Below are 23,177 nucleotides of genomic sequence, written 5' to 3'. Positions count from 1 at the left end.
CAATGTAACTACCGTGTGTTAATTTGTCCAGTAAATGTCCAGAAATGCGTGAACTTATAAAATTCACAGAATATTCATATAATATCAGAAAAATGCAAATAATATATCAAATTTTTCAGAAAAATGAGATATACATGTTGGCACAAAAATCATGCATATTTGAACAACTTAAATTAACACTTATGTTAGAACAATCTAATTCCACTTTATGGGGTTTATCGAAATGCGGTGTTTTGTGCATTCCACCCCATTTAAATTGATGTCCATGTCTTAGGGTTATTTCAGTACCTAATTAACATGTCATATCATCATTCTTGTATGCGCATTGCATTATTTCATGTGTTGATTGTTGTTCTACTTTTCCGGTATTTGCTTCTTCGGATCGATAGAGCAAGTGCCCGAGACGATGAAGATCGACAACGCCGAAGATCAATACTTGTCCATCGACGAACAAGTCAAGCATGGGATCTCCGAAGATCCATATTGGTTTGTCAGGGACAAAGGCAAGCCCTAGCCTGGTTCATATTATGATTTCGAAATGCTTTTACTTCTGGTTCCTACATATTGCATTCGTTTCCAATATGTTTTATCGGCAGATATAGTTATCCTATGTGTGTTGCATTTACCATCCTTGTAGCCTAAATACTCTGATCCACTGCTCCCAGCAAGACTAGGTTTGAGCTATGTGTGCATCGCTAGAGCCGATATATCGATTATGCTTAGCCATGCTTAGTTGACGAATTCTGATCCATCCGGTTGATGAATCAGAGCTGCGAATGAACCTAGTATGGCAGGATGACGTGGTAAGATCAGTGATGTTAATAAACATGTTTAAAGGCTTGGATGGGCCGCCACATGGGGATGTGGTGATTTGACTCGTTCTCACCGATACTAGGACCTGAGGTTCTCGCCTTCGGAACCAAGACTGAGCATACAATCACACGGGGCCCATGGGAACCCCTTGGCCCGAACTTGCCTAGCTTACCCATGAGTCAATTAGTTTGCGAGTTCCATTTGGCATTCTGCATGGCGAAGGCGTGGAAAAGGTTTTCAAAGGTGCATCATACAGGCATGTGGCTAGGGTAAAGGATGCTGAAGGCATTGAACTGGATCCCCTGCGCACAATGACCGGGACCGCCTCGGAGAATGGCTACCTACGATGACGGAGTTCCCCAGTTAGATTGACTCATGGAATAGGCGAAGCAAGGGAAAAGGTTTTGGTCGACCACCCTCTGCCGGCACACCAAGGAAGTGTGTTAATCATGTGGCGTTAAGAGTCGGTCGGCGCGTGTGGGTAAAGTTGTACACCCCTGCAGGGTAAATCTTTTCGAAAAGCCGTGTCCACGGTTATGGACGACTTGGTGATGGATTCTGTGATCATAGACAACATGAACCTAATCGTAAAACTTGGAATCAATGTGTGATAAGGATCCCTCCTCAGGGTATCGAGGGGGATGCTCCTAGTTGATAGGTTCAGCATATGATGAAGATTTCGGTGGATTCAATATGATGATCACTAGAGCTAGAGATATCGCTCTCTTATCCCTTTTTAAAATGATCTGAATAGACGAGCTTCTGCTCTCTTGTTTATAAAGGAAAACTGGCTTTCCGTAAAATAAGCTCCACATAAAGCCTCGCATATACCCGCTTTGCTAACAGGTTGTACTAAGTCTTGCTGAGTCCCTGTACTCAGCTTTGCATGCTTTGTTTCAGACGAAGTCGCTCCAACAAATGAAGGTTTCTAGGTCGACATCGACGAGTAGCTTGGGATTCCCAGGTGGCAGCCTGGAATCTATGGGCTGGGACGTCGCCGTTATGCTCCTGGCCTCTTAGGCCTTTTGCTATCTTGCTATTTAGAATAGCATAACTTCGCTTCCGTTGATTGATAAAATGTCAGGTCAGTGACCTCTGCTTGTAATACTTTGGTTTTTCGCTCAGTTATGAGCTTGTATTACTCTTTGAGTCGTAGAGTCACTGTTGTGTTACCGATTCTCACCCTGTAGGCCCTAGAGATCTAGGTTAGGCTTATGCCAGATGGAGATCTGGGTTTGTCTAGCCCCTGACCTCCGGGGTCGCCACAACGAGGAACGACATGAGCTCCTCAAACACGACAACGCCCGGCCACATCTTCATGACATCTCGCCTACAGTCCCTTTCGAGGACGGCGGCAGGCCGTGCGCCCAGATCTTCACCCTGTAGAGCGGCCACACGGATGTGGCCGAGCTGACGCATACCAAAGACAAGACAATGGCCGGGCCGAGCGCGTCGATGTACAGGATGAACACGGAGCCGTCATCCCCTTCGACGATGAGCCACCTACACGGCGAGCACGGGTGCGTCATGGTCACCCGGAACTCTATGGACTTGCCATACTCTAACCTGTGTACCTGAATCGAGTGGGCCGCTGCAAGTTGAACGAGGAGTGACGGTGGGGCGGCGAAGTCGCAGCCCTGCTCCGTGCAGTTGCACCGGCCGTGCGGGCACGCGATCTGGTGGCTGAGGGACTCGTGGTAGCTGACGATGACCCCGCATCCGTCGTGGGAGCACATGACCTACACCGTTCCAGCGATGTTGTACGCGATGGCCTCCAAATTCGTAGCGTTTATTTCCATGGTGTCGTCCATCGCCGCCTCATGGTTGAATCCAGAGCCACGCTACTCTTCTTCTGGCACCGTTTACTTGGAACCTCGCCGATGGTTGCAGGCCTCATACCACGCTGCAACTCCGATCAATATTAATTGATGGTAAAATGGATGTATCTACAACTAAAATGTGTCTAGATACATCTATATTACCATCAAGTAATATGAATCGGAGGGAGTACAAGGAATGTCAGTTTAGTACAAGTGAAACCAGCAAATAAAAATCAATGGACTCTCAGAGGAAAAGGGAGCGACCTTGTTGAACTTGGGGCAAATCAATGGAGTCTGAGAGACAAACGATGCGATATCTAAAGCTGGTTAGTAGAGATAAAGAGAGCGTGTGTGTGTGTGGGGGGGGGGGGGGTGGGGGTTGTTCACTTCTTCTTGGTTTAAAACGAGGATTCGTACAAGGTACAATAGACCTCGAATGCTCGCCTGGGTAGACAGCCAGAAGTGAACCCCAAAATGGTCGTGCCACAAGGATTCATATTTGAAATTTTTGGGGGTAGAAGAATGGCATGGCCAACAAGTTTCAAGTAAATTTTGGTAGTATTGTTCATAGTGGAAGTATGTAAACCACGAATGATATGACTCCATCATTTCTTTTGACCTTTTTATATTGAGCCCCACAATAACTTTGGCTTTTTTACAAATTTAGGTCGATCAATCTCACGACGCTCCCCTTTATAACAAAATAAGTTGAACTAGTATTCCAATAAAAATCATTTTCGTATGCATTGTTCGATATTTTTCATAGCTAAAGTGCATACTCCCTCCATTAGGGATTACTAGGAAGTGTAGCGCGGCGCACGCCCGCGCCTGTGGTGCCGATCATGTAGAATGTTTAGTCAATATTTAGTTCTTATGAGCTATCTTTTTTAGTTTATGGTGGCCGTTTGGCCTACACGTGCATATGATTAATTTTGCAAAATCAACTTGCGTGGCGGATTTCTTTTTCGTATTTGTTGTTGTCTAATAGTTACCGTTGAAGGATTAGTCGTCGTTGCAAAATTACTATCAAATAATTGCCATAGAGAAATTACTATTGAGGCTAAAGATTTGTGACAAATAACTACCGGTGTGCTGATGAACGATTAATGTGGAATAATCACTGCCGGCGGTGGTAGATCTATGTCGAAAAATTATTGGGGAAGAAGTTGGCAAATGAGTGTCAATGTTACAACAGAAATATTATGTTGGTAAAATATTTGGAATAACTACTATCAAAGAAGAGAAAAATAACAATGTGAGGAAACTAATGGTAGCAAACTACGCATGGAAGTTATCTCGAAAACTTATGGCCAAAGAATAGTAAAAATATTCTTGACGTATTACAGTTACCATTGACGAACTACTTTAGGATAACTACCGTGAAAAAATTGCGGTCAGAAAAGTGTGGAAAATCACTATCGAATAATTGGAAAAAAAAACTTCGAAAAAAAGTCGGGGCTAGAGGTTAAGTACCGCCGGGCCGATATGTTATGTCAAAAGGTTGGTGCGGTCACTCACCGGAAGAAAATAATTATGTCACAGATTGAAAAAATAATTATAATAAAATGAAAATTATGTTATTTAACATCAAAAGAAATATCAGGCAAGTGCCACAAAAATAATGTAGTTGTACTGTATACTGATATAAATTATAGCAGCATGTTGTACTGGTCATCGCGGTATTGTTCGTGATATAATTACTATAGTTGTTGGTACTATTCATCACGCCATCGTTCATATGCAACAACGAGCATGTTGAATTGGAGGGCTCACAGGCTAGCAAAGACGCTCAGCTTCATATGCAACACTGAACTGACAGTGAATTGGAGGGCACACATGAAAACAAAGAGGCTTATGGTATTGGTTTTTCCAGGTAGTGTGCATGTAGCAATTTTCATATGGTACTATTTATGTGCATCAACAGTAACCAAGTGAATGAGGTTGAAGCAAAAGTGGTCAGCTTTTATATATAGTATTATAATGCCAGCGTGCATCCCAATATCATTAATTTGATTACAACATAATATGAATTTTACGGTACAAAAATTATATCATTAGAAACTAGATGTCCATTTGAACTTTTTAATCGTATATTTTGGGTAATATATATATATATCGTGTATTATGTTGCTCAATTTTACAACATAGGTATACTTGCCAGCCTTGTAATATCCTAACGGACATATAGTACATCACAAATTTATAACTTCATGCTTTGTTTTGCCATTTTACGATTTTTTCGAACCACCTTCGGCTTGATTTCAAATTTATGTCAAATTATCGGTGCATGCTATGTGTTATACTTGGATGCGCCGCACATATTCGGCCATTGTTTTAGGCTTCCACATCTTGAGGGGGCATGTCATGTATTTACCTAGTTTTTTTAATTCTAGGTAATTACCATCGTACGTAGCTACCATGTCTCATATGCAGACCTGTGAAAATTGGATTGGTGGTAGTGTGTACACTTCATGCGGTAGGCACTTCATAGAAAACACCCATTTAATATAATTTTTCTCCTTTGGGCAGTAATCAAAAGAAGAAAAAACACATGATTCAAAAGTTTGACATGCGTGGTTCTTGTGTAGTGGTACCAAGCTCACGTGTGGGAGGAAATTTAGCTGGATGAAGTCCAACTGGTGCCAATCTACTTGAAGGGCTCTTCTCTAGAACAAGGTCTAGACATATTCAAACCAGAAAAATCATGTATCTACCCCTAACCCTAAACTCTATCTTATGAAGTCAAGCATGAAGAGAAGTGGTATATATTAGGTTTCAAACATGGAAATTTCAAAATACTCCCACAAGCTTCATTTTGGAGTGACTAATAAGGATCGACACATGCTTACTTTTTCATATTCATGTTTTAAACTTGTTTCAATCTTGATCAAACCTAGGATTCGACCAAAATTCAAATGAGCATAAAAAAATGAAAAACCAAAGCACATAGTCTTCTTATGTCATACAGTAAGCATTCAAATTGATAAACAAGATCTAGACATATTCGAACCAGAAAAATTATGTATCTACCCCTAACCCTAATCTCTGTCTTATGAAGTCAAGCATGAAGAGAAGTGGCTTTTGGTTTCAAACATGGAAATTTTAAAAACCTCCCAAGAGCTTCATTTTGGAGTGACTAAGAAGGATACATGCTTACTTTTTCATATTCATGTTTTAAACTTGTTTAACTATTGGTCAAACCAAGGATTTGACCAAGATACAAATGGGTAAAAAATTCAAAAAAAAAGACATAGTCTTGTCATATAGTAAGCATTCAATTTTATAAACAAGGTCTAGACATATTCAAACTAGAAGAATCATGTATCTACCCCTAACCCTAACCTGTGTCTTATGAAGTCAAGCATGAAGAGAAGTGGTTTTGGGTTTCAAATATGGAAATTTCAAAAACCACTCACGAGCTTCATTTTGGAGTGACTAATAAGAAGGATCGATACATGCTTACTTTTTCATATTCATGTTTTTAACTTCTTTAAATCTTGGTCAAACATAGGATTTGACAAAAATTGAAATGGGCATAAAAATTCAAAAAAATCAAAAAAATGAAAAACCAAAGCACATAGTCTTCTTATGTCACAAAGTAAGAATTCAAGTTCATAAACAAGATCTAGACATATTGAACCAGAAAATCATGTATCTACCCTAAGCACTAAACTATGTCTTATGAAGTCAAGCATGAAGAGAAGTGGCTTTTGGTTTCAAACATAGAAATTTTAAAAACCTCCCAAGAGCTTCATTTTGGAGTGACTAAGAAGGATACATGCTTACTTTTTCATATTCATGTTTTAAACTTGTTTAACTCTTGGTCAAACCAAGGATTTGACCAATATATAAATGGGCATAAAAATTCAAGAAAAAAAACAAAAAAAGCACATAGTCTTCTCATATAGTAAGCATTCAATTTTATAAACAAGGTCTAGACATATTCAAACCAGAAAAATCATGTATCTACGCCTAACCCTAAACTCTATCTTATGAAGTCAAGCATGAAGAGAAGTGGTTTTGGGTTTCAAATATGGAAATTTCAAAAACCTCCCACGAGCTTCATTTTGGAGTGACTAATAAGAAGGATCAATACATGCTTACTTTTTCATATTCATGTTTTTAACTTGTTTAAATCTTGGTCAAACCTAGGATTTGACAAAAATTGAAATGGGCATAAAAAATAAAAAAAAAATCAAAAAAAAAAATCAAAAACCAAAGCACATAGTCTTCTTATGTCACAAAGTAAGAATTCAAGTTGATAAACAAGATCTAGACATATTGAACCATAAAAATCATGTATCTACCTCTAACCCTAAACTTTGTCTTATGAACTCAAGCATGAATAGAAGTGGTTTTTTGTTTCAAACATATATAGAAATTTCAAAAACCTACCAAAAGCTTCATTTTGGAGTGACTAAGAAGGATCGATACATGCTTACTTTTTCATATTCATGTTTTAAACTTGTTTACCTCTCAATCAAACCTAGGATTTGACCAAGATTAAAATGGGCATAAAAATTCAAAAAAAAATCAAAAAATAAAAACGAAAGAACATAGTCTTGTCATACAGTAAGCATTCAAGTTGATATACAAAATCTAGACATATTCAAATCAGAAAAATCATGTATCTACCCCCTAATCGTAAACTATGTTTTATGAATTCAAGCATGAAGAGAAGTGGGTTTTGGGTTTTAAACATGGAAATTTCAAAAATCTCCCAAAAGCTTCATTTTGGAGTGACTAAGAAGGATCCATAGAAAACTTTGTACTAATAAAGTATAATAATCACCCGAGTTATTAGAGCAACAAGTCTGTCACTTAGGTGTGGTTCCCATGCATGAGGTCCCACACTTCAGTGAGCACAAGTCACGCACGCTAGGTAGGCAAACTCCCAGCCATCTTCTTTGTCAAGAGAGAGGTATCAAGACTCTCTCTCCCTCTCTCGAATTATCCACCTCCGTTGGCTGCCGTCCCTCTCTCCAATTATTGAGGCATCAAGACCTCGATAGGTGCCATAGATACGACGAGGATCAATCCGGACGGTGGTTGTTAAGGACCCGATCGCATTTCTTGCTTTCAGCTTGGGGTCTACCATGTAAATCTTCGGGATTTAGAAGTAATTTCTTGTTTATTTTATGTCATGTTTTAAACTGTGCTCTGATACGTATTGGAAATCTGGGTCCTTTAGGATCGTTCAGTTGTCCCTCTCACAAAAAACATCTCTCTCATTCTCGGCCTCGCTCGCTCGCTCGCACCTCCTGCGCACTGACAAACCCTGCACAATAGTCAACATCATCACCGGAAAAAGGGGAGACACCATAAATAAGAGGGGCCCCATGACTGCTCTCCCTTCATCTCCTACCGTGCGATCTCTCTTCCTCCGTGTTTCACTAGACGGGCAAACACATGTGCTGCCTAGTAATAATAATAAAAACGTAAAAAATGGACCTACGAATCTATGATTAAATAAGTTAAACTAGGGTTTTGCGCAGTACTACGAATCAATTTCAAAAATCCAACTACGGGGTTCGATTTTGGCCTGCTAATATAAAATTAAATAATTTCAACTAGTATTCCTCTAAGAAAATCATTTTGGTATGCATTGTTTGGTACTTTTCATCGCTATAGTGCTTACTCCCTCCGTTAGCAAATAGTGTTCTGATGTCATATATTAAACATTCAAGTTGATAAACAAGGTCTAGAAATATTCAAACCAGAAAATCCATGTATACCCTAACCCTAAACTCTATCTTATGAAGTCAAGCATGAAGAGAAATGGTATTGGGTTTCAAACATGGAAATTTCAAAATACTCCCACGAGCTTCACTTTGGAGTGACTAAGAAGGATCAATACATGCTTACTTTTTCATATTCATGTTTTAAACTTGTTTCAATCTTGGTCAAACCTAGGATTTCACCAAAATTCAAATGGGCATAATTTTTTTTTTAAAATCAAAAAATGAAAAACCAAAACACATAGTCTTCTTATGTCATACAGTAAGCATTCAAGTTGATAAACAAGATCTAGACATATTGAACCAGAAAAATTATGTATCTACCCCCAACCCTAAACTTTGTCTTATGAAGTCAAGCATGAAGAGAAGTGGTTTTTGGTTTCAAACATATATAGAAATTTCAAAAACCTCCCAAAAGCTTCATTTTGGAGTGACTAAGAAGGATCGATACATGCTTACTTTATCATATTCATGTTTTTAACTTGTTTAAATCTTGATCAAACCATTGACCAAAATTCAAATAGGCATAAAAATAAAAAAATAAAAAAATGAAAAACCAAAGCACATAGTCTTCTTATGTCATATAGTAAGAACATTCAAGTCGATAAACAAGGTATAGACATATTCAAACCAGAAAAATCATGTATCTACCCCTAACCCTAAACTCTATCTTATGAAGTCAAGCATGAAGAGAAGTCGTTTTGGGTTTCAAACGTTTAAGACAAAAGCCCCATTTCAAATATTTGAAACTTATTCAAATTTGGTTCAAATTTGAAAGACATACAAGTTATAGCACACATAGTGCATACATGTTCGCACATACTGCACTAGATGCTAACCCTATAGTGGGATCACTCGGAAGGAGAGAAGAAGGGAGAGCATTATGTTGTCTCCCCTTTTTCGGGTGATGATGTTGACTGTTGTGCAGGGTTTGTCAGTGAGCAGAAGGTACGAGCGAGCAAGTCGAGCGAGGCCGAGAATGAGAGAGATTTGTTTTTTTTGTGAGAGGGACAACTGAAGGATCCTGAAGGACCAAGAGACTTCCAATACGCATCCTGATGCGTCTTCTCTTGACAAAGAAGATGGCTGGGAGTTTGCGTACCTATTGCACGTGACTTGTGCTCACTGAAGTGTGGGACCTCACGCATGGGCACCACACGTAAGTGGCAGACCTATTGGTGTAAAAACCCGGTTCATTATTATAGTGCATTAGAACAAAGTTTCCTATGGATTCAAGCGTAGGAAATCCAAGTTAACTCATTTACATCACATTTTTTTCCATGAAGCAAATTTAACACATCTATCAATTGGTACATTTTGGAGTGACTAAGAAGCTTCTAGGCTTACTTATTCGTTTTCACGTGTTAAACTTTTCTAAATCCTGGTCAATCTAGGATTTGACAAATATTCAAATGGACAGAAAATTTTAAAAAAACAGAGAAATGAAAGACCAAAGCACATAGTCTTCTTATGTCATATAGTAAGCATTAAAGTTGATAAAAGAGGTCTAGACATATTCAAACCATACAAATCATGTATCTACCTTCTTCTAACCCTTAAACTCTGTCTTATGAAGTCAAGCATGAAGAGAAGTGGTTTTGGGTTTCAAACATGGAAATTTCAAAAACCTCCCAAAAAATTCATTTTAGAGTGTCTAAGAAGGATCGATACATGCTTAATTTTTCATATTCATGTTTTTAACTTGTTTCAATCTTGGTAAACCCTAGGATTTGACCAAAATTCAAATGGGCATAAAAATTCAAAAAAAATCAAAAAATGAAAAACCAAAGCACATAATCTTCTTATGTTACACAGTAAGCATTCAAGTTGATAAACAAGATTTAGACATATTAAAACCAGAAAAATCATGTATCTACCCCTAACCCTAAACTCTGTCTAATGAAGTCAAGCATGAAGAGAAGTGGTTTTGGGTTTCAAACATGGAAATTTCAAAAACCTCCCAAGAGCTTCATTTAGGAGTGACTAAGAAGGATCTAGTCTTACTTTTACTACTCATGTTTTATACTTGTTTAAATCTTGGTCAAACCTAAAATTTGACCAAAATTCGAATGGGCATAAAAATTTAAAAAAAATCAAAAATGAAAAACCAAATCACATAGTCTTCTTACGTCGTATAGTAAGAACATTCAAGTCGATAAACAAGGTCTAGACATATTCAAACCAGAAAAATCTTGTATCTACCCCTAACCCTAAACTCTATCTTATGAAGTCAAGCATGAAGAAAAGTGGTATATATTGGGTTTCAAACATGGAAATTTCAAAATACTCCCACGAGCTTCATTTTGGTGTGACTAAGAAGGATCGATACATGCTTACTTTTTCATATTCATGTTTTAAACTTGTATCAATCTTGGTCAAACCTAGGATTTGACCAAATTACAAATGGGCATAAAAATTCAAAAAAAAAATCAAAAAAATGAAAAACCAAAGCACATAGTCTTCTTATGTCATATAGTAAGTGTCACACCCCAACTTTTGCAACCCTGTTTAGTTGTTCTTAGTGTAAAAAAAGGGGGAACAAAAACTTTTCCTAAAGACTAATTATATGAATTGCCTTGATCTGTTCGTTTGTTATAATTGCTTTGATCTGCTGGTATATGAATTGTCTTGATCTGCTTGTTGAGTTTGTCTTGAGCTACCCTAAGAACAACACCTTCAGTGGTAAAACAAGAAACTTACCTAATTCAACACATGTGTGGTTTAGGAAAAATTGTTTTCCTTCTTACTACATCCTTCTCTCTTACCCTAGTCAAAAACCCTCAACCATCACAAATTTTGGTTAAGTCCTAAACCTATTTCCAGCTACCCCTTGCCATCTAAGGCAATGAACCTGGTCCTAGACCTACCTTGTCTTGAGCACTTCCCCAACCATGCCCTTACATTGAACCAGATCACTCATATTCCCACTTATCCTTGATGGTTTTGAGGCCAAGTCAAAACTCTGTTTTGGCAGGCTTAAAATGTCCAAACTTTGGCAGTTGATCTCTAATCACCCTCAACTGTTATTGGTGACCTCACTGCATGTATTTCATCTATGCAACACCCTTTACAACTTCCACGTCTTGCATGTCAAAACCCACCCCCACAATTCTTATTTTCACTTGATCTTGCACCCTATCCACTATTTCGGCACTAGATCACTTTCTCCTCTCTTATCTTTTGTATATATTTATTCCATGTTTAATCTCCACAAAACCAAGAGTGAAGATGGTAGCCACATTATATAGCCACCCTCTACCCTTGAGATCACTTCTCCCAAATTATTTTATTTGCCAAAAATCCTATTTAGGATTCTTCTCCAATTTTCACTACAAAGCCACTTCTAATTTTATCAAAGCTTTTTGAAATGATTCTCTCAAATAAAGTGGGAAATGTGTGTGGTATCTCATATCACCTTGAGCACTTGAGTCAAACTTGGATAGTCGTGTGTCCTTGACAAGCACATAGCATTTGCATCCGAAGACCTTGAAGTATGACACATTGGGCTTGTTGCCGGTGAGAATCTCATATGGTGTCTTCTCTAGACCCTTGCGAAAGTAGAAACGATTAGTAGCATGGCATGCGGTAGAGATAGCTTCCGCCCAAAAGTTGTATTTGGACTTGTACTCCATCATTATTGTTCGAGCAGCTTCGATCAAGGTTCGATTCTTTGTTTCGGTGACCCCATTTTGTTGGGGAGTATATGGCGAGGAGTATTGATGTTGGATTCCTTCTTCACCGAGGAAGTCATCCAAGGTGTAGTTCTTGAACTCCGTTCCATTGTTGCTCCTTATTGCGAGGATCGTGGGGTTGTACTTGCGTTGAACTTGATTGGCAAACTCCATCATGGTCTGTTGAGTCTCACTCTTGTACTTGAAGAAGAAAACCCAACAATAGCGTGAATAGTCATCAACAATGACGAGGAAATACTTCTTCCCTCCAAGACTTTCATGAGATGGCGGACCGAAGAGATCAACATGTAGGAGCTCCAAGCATCTAGTGGTAGAGATGGTTGACTTGGCCTTGTGAGGAGCTCCATGCATTTTTCCTTGTACGCAAGCTCTACAAACACGATATTTGCAAAAGGAAACATCTTCTTTTAGTCCGAGAATGTGGCCACCCTTGTGGAGACTTTGCAAAGTCCTCATGTTGACATGGGCTAGTCGGCGATGCCATAACCAACCCATGTCACCTTTAGCGAATAGGCAAAGAGCGGAAGATGTAGTCTTTCCGGAGAAATCAACAACATAAAATCCGTTCTATACATATCCAACAAAGGCTACACGGAGTGTTTTGCTCCACAAGAGGACCACCATATTTTCATTGAAAATGTACATAGACCCATACGAGAAATTTGATGAACGAAAAGTAGATTGTAACCAAGGGTCTCGACAAGGAGGACATTCACAAGTGAAATGTCGGGTGTTACCACCACCTTTCCAAGACCCAAATCCTTTCCAAGACAACAATTTCCTTGCTTCCGGTCATATGACTTGTGGATCCACTATCAACCACCCATTTAGCGCCACCGGAAGCATAATCCTACAAGGAATCAAGTCTTGGATTTAGGTACCCATTTTTCAATGGGTCCTATCATGTTAGTAACAAGGGGTTTGGGAACCCAAATAGTCCAATCAACATTGTCCTCTTGAGGACCAATAAAGCGAGCACAAATATGTCCATAGTAATAAAAAAAAGATCATGAGAAGGGTTGTTAGAGCCGGCGAAACCCTTCGTGGCGGAGTTGGGTACTCCATCACTTCTTGAGCTAGCATCGCCTTCCTCGTGATTGATCTCCATGTTCTCCTTGTTCTTCTTCTTCTTGGTCCTCCTACTCCTCATCCTCTTTGGCTTGGTAGACACTCCTTCATTGCACGAGCCCTCTTTGGCTCCATGTTTGGCTTCAATGACACCTTCCAAGTACTTGGCTTGGATTTGGAGTCTATCAATTTTGGCCTTCAAACGATTGACTTCATCTTCATGCTCCGGGTGAGGGTGAGTGATATCAAACACTTTGACATCATTTTCCTTGTTCACCCAGAAATGTTCCATCAAGGCTTCTTCTTGGAGAGAGTTCATATTTATGAGTAGACGTTGTCATCCTCCATCTTGGCAATGTCACCTTCATGGTTGCAACAATTGTGGTCCTTGCTCAACGGAAAGTACTCCTTCAAAGCTTCCTCATGATCACAACAAGTGACCTTCTCTTTGCTCATGCAGAGGCACTCCACCAAGGACTCTTCTTGCATGTTACTCAAACTCAATAGCTTGGCCTTGGTGCTCTCAAGAGTGACAATTTCTTCTTCATGATTGCAACATGAGGTCTTCTCCTTGCACAAGCGTTAATATTCATATAAGGCTTCTTCTTGAAGAGCATTGACCTCCAAGAGTAGAGAATTGTGCCTCTTCAAAGAAGCAACTTGATTAACAAGCTCGTCATGACAAGAGTTGGAGCCTTCCTCATCTTTCTCCTTGTTGGCTTCCTCGAAAGAGAGCATCTTATTTTTGAGCTCACCCACCAAACCAAGAGAATGATCTCGGTCCTTGGTTAGTTGAGAGATGATGGCGTTGTTGGAGTCTTCGAGGGTGATGACACTTGCTTCAAGTGACATGCGCAAGTTTTGTTCCTCCTCAAGAACTTGATTGAGAGAGGCAATCTCATTTGCCGCCTCCCTCTCAATCCTCTCCTTGTCCTCTACGAGGTCTTGAGCCGCACCAAGTTGGGCCAAGAGAGCCCCAACATGAGTCTTGGTATCCCTTGCATGTTAGTGAGAAAAGAATCCAAACCCACAATCTCACGCTTAATGGTGAGACTAGTGGCATCATCAATAGATAAAGCATTAGATGGAGAATTGAGTTTGGAAGGGGATTCTACCTTAGAGGATACCTTTGCCATGAGGCAACGAACATTGTTGGTGACGTGGTTCTCATTTGGAGAGTTGAAGAGGGAGATGGAAGGAGTGGTAATGGCGATGGCGGCCACTCCCTCTTCTTCCTCGTTGGAGCTTTTTTCCTCATTCTCCTCATCCTCATCGGAGGAGTACTCTTCACGGATGATAAAGGCTCTTGGCTTCTTGGTGAAGGAGACCTTATCGTCATCAGGATTGGAGGAGAACTTGGAGAATCCTTTGGAGAGGGACTTGAACTTTTCCTTGCGGACAAGCCTTCCACCATTATCTTCCATTCTCTCATAGATACAATCCGCAACAAAGTGACATTTGTCGCCGCAATTGTAACATGTTCTACCCCTTTGCCCCTCCCTTGGGATCTTGGAGAAGTTTCTTGGAGAATCACGTGGTCTTCTTGGTCTTGTGCTTCGAGACTTGTTTCCCTCCCAAAATTTCTTGGCGGCGAGGGCCATGTGCTCATGATAGTTGGTCTTGAGATCATCCGGACCCCACTCAATGGGATCCTCATCGCTTTCATTAGATTCATGCACCTTCATCTTCAATGCAAGGTTGGGCTTGCGGGTGTTGTGGGCGCGAGCAACAAGATCCTCTGCATTCTTCTTGGAAATGTCCAAAGCGATGACTTCGCTAAGGACTTCATCGGATGTCATAGCACAGAAGGAGGCGTTTTGGCGGATGGCCGTCAACTTCACTTCCTCATAATGGAGGAGAGCGTTGTAGAACTTTCGCTTGATCCAATGGTCATCCATAAACGTTGCTCCAAGATCTTGCATTTGTACGGCAAGAGCGCTGAGGCGCCGATACATTTCTTAGGGGGTCTCTCCTTCATTCATGATGAAGTTGTCGGCCATGTTGTTCACTTCATCGAATCGAGAGATTTGGATGCTCTCATTTCCGAGGAAGAGCTTGTCGAGTTTATCCCATGCTTCCTTGGCGGTCTTGAGCGAGCGTATATGAGCGCGGTCCTTGGGCGTGACGGCCATGTGGATCATTTTGATGGCGGTGGCGTTGAGTTGGTCATCCACCTCCTCTCTTATTGTCAAGCTCTTTGGGTCTCGTGGTGAATAGCCCTCCTCAATGATGCGCCAAAGCTCGGTAGAAGCGCTGCGCACATGAGAATGCATTAAGAATTGCCAATTTTCGAAGCTATTTGATTCAAGTAACGGTGGTGAACCATGCGACAAGATATGTGGCATAGGTATTGGAACATTTATGGTGTAATCACTTGGTGGTGGCACCGCATGATTACCCCCTAGACGTTCCGCAACCGGTGTCTCATCCTTCCCCTTTGTTGAAGTGCCGGTCTCCCCAAGCCCTTCCTTTTGTGGATCTTTTGTCGATTGCGCGACAAAATCAACAAGAGGAAATTGACTAGATTTTGGTGGGGGATCCTCGGCACTTGCCTTAGGATCATCGATAGGGGTTGGCTTTTGAGCAACCAACTCCATCATCATTGCCTTCATTTGGCTAACGATGGATGACTCCAATTTCTTGAGGTCATCCAACGTAGCCGTTGTGCTATCGATGGTAGATGATGGAGCGGGTGGCTCAAGGGAAGGTGACCCATTCACAACATTCTCTTGTCCGGACATTTCTTAGGCGGTAAAGCCCGAGCAAGCAAACCTTGCTCTAATACCAATTAAATGGATCTTAGCGGGCAAGAGGGAGGGGTGAATGGACGCTACACAAATTTTAAGTCTTTTTCAGTTTTAGCGGTGCAGAAGGTAAAGGTGATTGCTTTAGTGGTGGAGATGTTCCTAGTATGATACTAGGAAAGTGCAACAAGTAAAGGAAACAAGCATGATAGTAAGAGTAAGGAGCGGGACAGCCGGATGGTGCGGAGACGAGGCGAGATTTGTTTCCCGCAGTTCCTCTCACAAAAGAGAGTACGTCTGCATTGAGGAGGTGCTAGACTCACACAAGAGGCTACACGGCCACACCACGAAGGAAGGCCTCACCTTCTTCCTCGAGAGAGCTCCGCAAAGGGGCTCCCCCTTCTCCACTATGACACTGGTCGAGGCGGTGATTCCTTCACAAGGTTGGGGAGAGCTCCACAACACTAGGAGGCTCCCAACAACCTATGGGGCTAGCACAACACCAAGCTTGCCTCCATAGGTGCACTTCCTCCAAGATCCCACCATAGGAACCCTAACTCCAAGATCCACTAAGGACTAGTATGATTTGGTGAAATCTCTCTTGGTAGAACTATAGATCGGGGTCTCCTCTACCACTCCTCAAAATTTGGGCAAGATTGGTTGGATGGTTGGGGAGATCCTCAAGGATTAAGCTCAGCAACAATGGAGGATAGAGAGAGGAGAGATAAAATCATGTTGGGGAAGAAGGGCCCTTTAAATAGGCCCCCCGAAATCCAACCGTTATGTGCAGATTTTGCCTAAGCGGTACTACCGCTTTGGGTAAGCGGTACTACCGCTCTGGGTTCGAAATCCCACAGAACTTATCCACGTGGACACATAGCGGTACTACCGCTCGCGGTACCGCTTGAGGTACCGCAATGTGTAGGGATTCATTGCATAGAAAACAAAAAATTTCCTACCGCGAGAACGCAATCCAAGCCAAGATGCAATCTAGAAGACGGGAGCAACGAGGGGATGATCGAGACTCACCCTTGAAGATTTCCAAAGCCTACAAGAGTAGGCTCTTGTTGCTGCGGTAGATGATCACTTGCCGCTTGCAAAAGCGCGTAGAAGATCTTGATCATGGTGCCACAATCGGGCAGCACCTCCGTACTCGGTCACACGTTCGGTGTTGATGAAGACGACGTCCTTCTCCCCGTTCCAGCGGGCAGCGGAAGTAGTAGCTCCTCCTTGAATCCGGCAGCACGACGGCATGGTGGCGGTAGCGGTGGAGATCTCCGGCGGAGCTTCGCTAAGCGTGCAGGAGAGGTGGAGGAGAGAGGGGGTGGCTAGGGTTTGGGAGAGGGGGTGGCCGGCCTCTATGGGGTGCGGCCTCCTTGGTGGCTTGTGGTGGCCGGCCCCCTCCCCTTGGCCCCTCATTATATAGGTGGAACCCCCAAGTGTTGGACTACAAGTCTTCGAATAAGACCCCAACCCAAAACCTTCCATGTAGTAGGGAAACCTACCCAAGGTGGGACTCCCACCCAAGTGGGATTCCCACCCTTCCATGAGGGGGGGTGGCCGGCCCCCTTGGTGGAGTCCACCTTGGACTCCCCCCTCTAGGGTTGGCCGGCCATGGGGAGGTGGAGTCCCTCCGGGACTCCTCCTTCCTTAGTGATTCCTTCCGGACTTTTCTAGAACCTTCTAGAACCTTCCGTAAAATCACCGAATCATTTTCAAACTTATAAAATGACTTCCTATATATGAATCTTATTCACCGGACCATTCCGGAACTCCTCGTGATGTCCGGGATCTCATCCGAGACTTCGAACAACACTTCGAACAACACTTCGAACTCCATTCCATATTCAAGTTCTACTATTACAACATCAAACCTTAAGTGTGTCACCCTACGGTTCGCGAACTATGTGGACATGGTTGAGAACTCTCTCCGACCAATAACCAATAGCGGGATATGGAGATCCATAATGGCTCCCACATATTCAACGATGACTTAGGGATCGAATGAACCATTCACGTACGATACCAATTCCCTTTGTCACGCGATATTTTACTTGTCCGAGGTTTGATCATCGGTATCACTCTATACCTTGTTCAACCTCGTCTCCTGACAAGTACTCTTTACTCGTACCGTGGTATGTGGTCTCTTATGAACTTATTCATATGCTTGCAAGACATTAGACGACATTCCACCGAGAGGGCCCAGAGTATATCTATCCGTCATCGGGATGGACAAATCCCACTGTTGATCCATATGCCTCAACTCATACTTTCCGGATACTTGATCCCACCTTTATAACCACCCATTTACGCAGTGGCGTTTGATGTAATCAAAGTACCTTTCCGGTATAAGTGATTTACATGATCTCATGGTCGAAAGGACTAGGTAACTATGTATCGAAAGCTTATAGCAAATAACTTAATGACGTGATCTTATGCTACGCTTAATTGGGTGTGTCCATTACATCATTCATATAATGATATAACCTTGTTATTAATAACATCCAATGTTCATGATTATGAAACTAATCATCTATTAATCAACAAGCTAGTTAAGAGGCTTACTAGGGACTCATTGTTGTTTACATATCACACATGTATCAATGTTTCGGTTAATACAATTATAGCATGGTATATAAACATTTATATTAAACATAAAGATATATAATAACCACTTTTATTATTGCCTCTTGGGCATATCTCCAACAGTCTCCCACTTGCACTAGAGTCAATAATCTAGATTACATTGTAAGGTACCTAACACCCATGGCATTCTGGTGTTGGTCATGCTTTGCCCTAGGGAGAGCTTTAGTCAACGGATCTGCTACATTCAGATTAGTGTGTACTTAGCAAATCTTTACTTCTCCATCTTCGATGTACTCGCGAATCGAGTGATAACGCAGCTTGATATGCTTCAGCCTCTTGTGTGACCTTGGTTCTTGTGCACTGGCGATGGCACCCATGTTGTCACAGTAGATGACTAGTGGGTCCAATGCACTAGGAACCACACCGAGCTCTACAATGAACCTCTTCATCCATACCGCTTCTGATGAAGCCTCTGAAGCCGCTATGTACTACGATTCTGTTGAAGACTTCGCCACTGCACGCTTCGAGCTTGACCAGCTTTTGCAGCACCATTCAATATAAACACGTACCTGCATCGTGACTTAGAGTCATCAGGATCAGTGTTCCAACTTGCATCGGTGTAACTTGTTACAACGAGCTCTTGGTCACCTCCATAACAAAGAAACATATCCTTAGTTCTTTTCAAGTACTTCAGGATATTCTTGACTGCTGTCCAGTGTTCCATCCCTGGATCACTTTGATATCTGCTAGTCAAACTAACAGCATGTGCTATATCCGGTCTAGTACATAGCATGGCATACATGATAGAGCCTACTGCTGAGGCATAGGGGATCTGACTCATCCTTTCTCTTTCTTCTGCCGTAGCCGGTCCTTGAGTCTTACTCAAGACCTTGCCTGGTAACATAGGTAAGAATCCTTTCTTACTTTCGTCCATTCTAAACTTCTTTAGAATCTTGTCCAGGTATGTACTCTGTGATAGCCCTATTAGGCGTCTTGATCTATCTCTATAAATCTTGATGCCTAATATATACGATGCTTCACCAAGGTCTTTCATTGAAAAACTGTTATTCAAATAACCTTTTACACTGCTTAATAGTTCTATATCATTCCCAATCAATAATATGTCATCTACATATAATATCAGGAACGCTACAGAGCTCCCACTCACTTTCTTGTAAATACAAGCCTCTCCATGACACTGTATAAACCCGAAGTCTTTGATCACCTTATCAAAGCGTCGGTTCCAACTTCTTGATGCTTGCTTCAGTCCATAAATTGAACGCTGAAGTTTGCATACTATGTCAGCATTTTTAGGATCGACAAAACCTTTGGGTTGTATCATATACAACTCTTCCTCAATGTCTCCATTAAGGAACGCCGTTTTGACATCCATCTGCCAAATCTCATAATCGAACAATGCAGCTATTGCTAACAAAATCCTCACAGATTTTAGCTTCGCTACAAGTGAGAAAGTCTCATCGTAGTCAACACCTTGAATTTGTCGGAAACCCTTTGCGACAAGTCGAGCTTTATAGACAGTAATATTACCATCAGCATCTGTTTTTCTCTTGAAGATCCATTTATTCTCGACAGCCTTGCGGCTATCAGGTAAGTCTACCAAAGTCCACACTTTGTTATCATACATGGATCCCATTTCGGATTTCATGGCTTCTTGCCATTTGTTGGAATCTGGGCTCATCATCGCTTCTTCATACGTCGCAGGGTCTTCATCATTGTTATCCACAATCATGACATTTAGACAAGGATCATACTAATCAGGAGTGGCACGTTCCCTTGTCGATCTGCGAGGTTCAGTAGTTTCCTCGTTCGAAGTTTCATGATCATTATCATTAGCTTCCTCTGTTGCCGGTGTAGGCAGTACAGGAACAACTTCCGGTACTGCGCTACTCTGATCAACGAGTGAAGATTCATCAATCTCATCGAGTTCTACTTTTCTTCCAGTCACTTCTTTAGTGAGAAATTCTTTCTCAAGAAAGGTTTCGTTCTTAGCAACAAAGATCTTGCCTTCGGATCTGTGATAGAAAGTGTACCCTATAGTTTCCTTAGGGTATCCTATGAAGATGCTTGTCCGATTGTAACTTTTTTACATAGGCTTCGCAACCCCAAACTTAAAGGAACGACAGCTTAGGTTTCTTATTAAACCATAATTCATATGGTGTCGTTTCAACGGATTTTGATGGTGCTCTATTTAAAGTGAATGCGGCTGTCTCTAATGCATAACTCCAAAATGATAACGGCAAATCAGTAAGAGACATCATAGAACGAACCATATCTAAGAGAGTTCGATTACGACGTTCGGACACACTGTTTCATTGAGGTGTTCCCGGCGGTGTCAATTTGTAAGAGCAAGATCCATATCCCGTGTTTTGTGTGTTTGATAACAACACTCGAACAATTCTAACCGTGCACAAAGTTTGTCATTGATAGGATTGCAAGATGCACGGTACCCTCGCTGAGCACATTATGATCAGAAGACCGAAGCGTAGCTCTTAGGGTTTCTGGTTTTACGTGTGTGTCGTGAGGTGACATGATAGGAGAGGAAGAGAGGAAATCTGTTTTAGCCATAGCGGTACTACCGGTACCGGGAGCGGTAGTACCGCTACCTCTACTGGTACCGGCCGTGGTACCGCTCTGAGCATTGCACGAGGATTAGTCCCACAGAGCACGTTGCGGTACCTTCACGGTACCTGGAGCGGTAGTACCGCTTGAGGGCGGTAGTACCGCCCATGGTACCGCGCGAAGTACCGTAACGCGTTACGGTAGTACCGCTCTGGTACCGCTCGGGTACCGCTTGGGATCCAGTAAGGTTTGGACCCCATTGCGGTACCGCAAGCGGTACCGCGAGCGGTAGTACCGCAATGTGTCCACGTGGACAAGTTCAGTGGGGAATTCGAACTCAGAGCGGTAGTACCGCTTCTAGGAGCGGTAGTACCGCTTAGGCAAAAACAGAGGGCAACGGTTGGATTTGGAGGGACCTATATAAAGGCCCCTTCTTCTCCACCCAGCTCAGCTCTTCTCTCTCTCTCCTCCATTGTTGCTGAGCTCAAAATTGAGGGGATCTCCTCATCCACCCAACCAATCTTGTTCATATTTTGTGTGGTGGTGGAGGAGACCCCGATCTATCATTCCACCGAGAGAAAGTTCACAAATTCGTGGTAGTCCTTAGTGGATCTTGTTGTTAGGGTTCCTTGGTGGGAGAGCTTCTTGGTGGAGCACTTGAAGAGCTTCTTGGTGGAGCACTGGAAGAGCTTCTTGGTGGAGCACTGGAGGAGCTTCTTGGTGGAGTATTGGAGGGGTTCCTTTGGTGGAGCATTGGAGATGGGTTCCTATGGTGGAGCATTGGAGATGAGCAGCTATGGAGTCTAGCTTGGTGATGTACTAGCTCCATAGGGTGTTGGGAGCATCCTTGTGTGTGTGGAGCTCGCCCCAACCTTGTGAAGGAATCACCGCCTCGACCGGTGCCTTAGTGGAAGAGGGAGAGCACCTCCGTGGAGCTCTCTCGAGGAAGAGGGTGAGTGTCGTCGTGGTGAACAGACAGATGCCATAGGATGGCTTAGATTGGGGCCGAATGGACGCTAGAGGATTCGGGGGAGGGTTTGTGATCTGATGGGACGAACTTCCGGATGGTTTCCTCAAGAACTTGGCCAGGGCCAGAGGTTGAAGAAGAAAGACACAAGGAGGAACTCGCTTCTAGATCACATTCTTCATTGATTCTCACAGGTTACAGGTTTGTGCTTCGTGCCTTGCTACTTCGTGCGTGTGCCCGTAAGGAGGGCTGCCCCCTCTCCTTATATAGGGGAGAGGGTGGCTTACAGTGCAAGAAACCCTAATGGTATCTTTGACTGGACAAACTACTTTACAAAGCTACTTTAATCATAGATGACGCCGGGGTCCTCTTTAATCAGGAACGCTGACGTCCACCGGCTTCTTTCAGCGTCACCTCTCTCTTTGGCGCCAGGGCTCTGATTAAAGCCACTTTGCTTAGCTCATCCTTGTCTTCTTGCTCTGAAGAGAATCTTTGACCAGTCCTGCCGACAGGCCCTTCACTCCGGTATCTTCCTTACCGGGTTCTGGCATACCCCCTTGGGGATGCCGGCTTGGCTTCACTTAGCCCAAACTCCTACCTTTGTTACCGGTAAGAATACTAAACCGGTATCTCGATGGCTCAAACCATCCGGTTTGGCATGCCTTTGGCATACCGGGGGTTATCCCCCCAACATTAGTCCCCGAAGCTGGTATAGTCTGGCGGATTCTATCCTACAGACCATGCCAGGTTTTCATCTTTTTAGGATACCGGTTTAATCTCTCCGGCCTGAGCTTGGATCCGGCATCTTTGCCCTTTTTTTTGTCTTTTCTCTCTTTGCAAGGCCTCTTCCGGCATCTCTTTTTTCCGGCATCATTCGCATTTACTCTTTCCTCGGCGAAGTCGAGAATATTTTGGGCCCCGCGCCTGTCAGTGACATGCGCACTGTTAACTGTCGCGCCAGTGTCAGTTGTCACTTCGCTTCGACTCCCGCGCGGTCATTAAATGCACCACTGCGGATCCCACTAGCCACTTGGGATCCTGTGTGCGCTCCCGTGTGGCCTCCCATTTTCTCGTGTGTACCTCTTCGCCACGTGGCGGCCCATGGTGCGAACCGTCGCGGGCCGCGAGGCGAACCGCCGCGGCCCAGCGGTTTTCGGCCCACCTCCTCT

Source organism: Lolium perenne, chromosome 5 (assembly GCF_019359855.2).
Source record: "Lolium perenne isolate Kyuss_39 chromosome 5, Kyuss_2.0, whole genome shotgun sequence".
Classification (NCBI taxonomy): Eukaryota; Viridiplantae; Streptophyta; class Magnoliopsida; order Poales; family Poaceae; genus Lolium; species Lolium perenne.
This window is presented reverse-complemented; position numbering follows the sequence as displayed.